The sequence below is a fragment of the Apium graveolens genome, chromosome 7, assembly GCF_009905375.1.
Source record: "Apium graveolens cultivar Ventura chromosome 7, ASM990537v1, whole genome shotgun sequence".
NCBI classification, from domain to species: Eukaryota; Viridiplantae; Streptophyta; class Magnoliopsida; order Apiales; family Apiaceae; genus Apium; species Apium graveolens.
The window spans coordinates 116,086,208-116,089,796 of NC_133653.1; positions in this window are offsets into that span (position 1 = coordinate 116,086,208).

The window sequence follows — 3,589 nt, forward strand, 5'->3', positions numbered from 1 at the left end:
ACGATTCAGGTAGTCTCTTAAGGATTCCTTCACTCCCTGGACAATGCTCATTAGGGATGCTGAACTTTTCTCATGCACTCTCCCACTGATGAACTGCTTAATAAAAGCCTGACTTGATTCTCTGAAGGACCCAATAGAGTTCGGGGGAAAATGACTATACCATCTTTGAGCCATACCCGACAGGGTTTGAGGAAAGGCCTGACACTTAGTAGCGTCATTCACGGGTTGTAGCAACAGTGCATTAGAGAATGTCCTGACGTGATTGGCGGGATCTCTAGTGCAATCATAAGCTTTGATAGTGGGCATCTTGAACTTCCTTGAGATATGGGCATTCATTATTTCTTCAGTGAATGGTGGGGTAGGATCATCAGGATCTCCAAGGGGAAGAAGATTGCTCGGATCAGCCCTTGGGGCAACAACCCTTCTTTGTATTGGACCATCCAGGTCTATGATAGGGGGAGGATTTCTCCCCCAGGGGGTAATGGGGGCCTGGGAACCTGGTGCGCCTCCAAGTCATGCTTTAGCCTTTGAATCTCAGCCTAATGAGCCTTGATTCTCTCCTGCACTTCTTGGGGATTCACCCCTCGGGTGCTCCTAGGGCGTTGGTTACCATCAGCCATCGGCTCTTTGTCAGCACATCTCCTTCTTGGGGCCACTTTGTCATCCGAAGATTCAGAATCTCTCTCAGTATAAGGACCTGAAAATTCCTGGTCCTCCGGGATAGGAGCCAAACCTTATATGTAGGGGGTGTTTGTCCCCGTGCTTCACTCCGTCCAGCATGTCCACTTCTCCAACCTCGGGGTAAAGGGGCATCCCATAAGGGGGTTAGTGGTTACAAAAGTTGAATACTCGTACCCAATGGGTTGAGAATTCACAGGTGCATGTAGTTTCTGAAGTTGGGGATTCGTACCTTGAGGAGCCGGGGGAATCGTCACTTAAGGTTGAGGTTCAGTTGCCCCTACCTGGGCTCCTCCTTGGATGGTGGCATAGGTTGAATGCGAAGGCACCTCCAAAGTTGACGAAATCGTTTGGGTTGTCCCCGCAGGTGTATCTCCTTTAAGGGCTCTAATTGTTCTCCGTGTTCTCGCCATGGTTGTTTTTGTGCCTTCCCACAGATGGCGCCAAATGTTATGGATCAAAAAGTAAGGTATATTAATTAATGTATTTACTACCAAGGAACGTGAGCTTCGAGGCTCGATTTGACTGCTCTTGTGTTTCGTGACTCAATCTACCTTAACAAGATGCCTACGTACCTTGCTGATTACCAAGGATCAAGTCAAAAAATGTAGTTCTAGATTTGTGGGGTGAGGCCCCTTATATAGATATTGAGAGTCCTTGAATTGGACTTGGGTTAGGAGACTTGGTGGTCAAGTCTCAGAATTAGAATGAACTTTGGAGTCCTAAGAAGTAAGAAGCTGATTCCCTATCCCACCAGGTTCGTTGGAGGCCAATCTACAAGGATTTATTTCTCCACTAGGACTCATCTTATCAGCTGACTTATCCCTTATTAATTAATTACGAAATTAATTAATATTCAGGGTTTTGGGCCTTCTCAAATGGTCCTAGCTGTTGGCCCAATTCTGATACGATTAATGCAACATTAATTACATACCCAGACCTTATTTTCTTCCCTATAATATATTAATTGTTTCAACGGTTTTACGTCTCATTTGTACTGGATTGTTGAAAAAAGAAATCAAAATCATTTAAACATACCTCATCAGTTTACCTTTTTTCAGTTTACATTGTAATGCATCGTGGCGACGGGCGTCGTAGTGATGAGGAGAAGTTCAATACATCCCTTCAGATTCATGAACGAGATATGTTGCATCAGAACGTTAATAATGATAATTACTTTTCACATATTCATCGGTACCTCTGTTTGTTCGTTTAACATGTATATTATGATGTTTAGTTTTATAAAATATGTATGATAGCAATTCCCAAGCATACTAATTTCATTTATAGGAGTGATCGTGTATTTTATGATTCTGCAATGAATCTTCCTGCCAATTCCATAAATATTGATTCTGAATTACATCCCTTCAACAAGAACATTATGCAGCCTAGTAAGTGTTTGTTTAATGTCTTATGTTTATTCTTTTTACATATTTGTGTACGGTCTTATTTGGTCATTTCTGTACAAGTTTTATTCGTCCCAACTGAATCTTCCCTCGGTAGGTTTTTACATAATAGAATTCTTAACATGCCAAATCTGTCCATGGACAAGGAGAATGTATCTCCAATTGGTTGGTGTTTCTGTTTCCTTATGTATATATTTTATTTGTATCAGTTCTAATGTTTTTATAACTTCATTTGCAAGTTTATTGCAGGAACACCGCAATAACAATTCATCTCCTAATGTCTTCCAACTTAATAAACACAATAACAATATACATTCTCCGTTGTCGTGTGTTTTTAATAGTATATTTATCCACAATTCTATAATCCTAATTATTATAATAGGTTGTATTTACAGGATTACATTTTTTTTATCTTAGACACCCCGTAATCTCATGGTCACGTAATTCGTGACGATACTGAAAATAGTGGATTTCAATGGACCTCAGATCCAAGTGGTATGAGTAATACTACAGGTATTAAATTTGAAAAAACTTCATTTTGTTTTAATTGGTCTTATCTGTTTTGATTATTTAAATCATCCATTGGTACAATATTTATATATTGTCGGATATATTTCAAGTTGCATTAGTCAATAAAAGATGCAGAGTGCTCAGGATGATACAAGTACACCGCCAAAAGGTATTATTTTCTCGATAATTATATACTATTATTACGTATTTAAAAAGATAACTGGATAATAATTTTCAGCTCAGTTTAAATGTTTATTATTTTTATATGTTTCATTGTTAAATTATAGTAAATGCATCCAGCAATATTAGATCGAGGAGCCCTCTTTTTGATATATCTAATTCATCTGCCAAGAGGTCAAGAGGTCCATCAATGAGTAAAGTTTTGGAAGATAAACTGAAAAGTGAGGCGCAAGTTGGTACAATTGAACTCCAACATCCTAGATTTTTAAACTTATTATGTTTGTTTGTCTATTTCACAGCTAACGTTTTCATCATTTTATGACATAAAAGGCATCTAGCAATATTAGAATGAGTAGCTATATTTATGATTTATCTAATTCATCTGCTAAGAGGACCAGAGATCCATCAATGAGCATAATTTTGAAAAATCAAGTAAAGAGTCGATCGCGGCTGGGTACTATATGACCAAGTTAGAATTCACATTTTGCAGCTTAATTTTGTAATTCTGTAATAATCTAGAATTTAGATTATTCATTAATCACAATTAAATTTTGTATATTTTACTGCAGGTACAAATTTAGTTGATGTTGGATCATCATCTGGAGTTAAAAATTTGTTTGACAGTTTTAATGAGGTTGATGAAGTTAATCATTTTGAAGAAGAATTATTGGATGAAGGTTAGTGACATTATTGTATAACACTTACATTGTGTGTTGCTCAATTTCATTGTTGTAGTCATGTCCTAACATACCACATTTAATACAGATTTAAACAATAGCAGCAGAGATAATTCAGATTTTTGGGCAAGTTACATA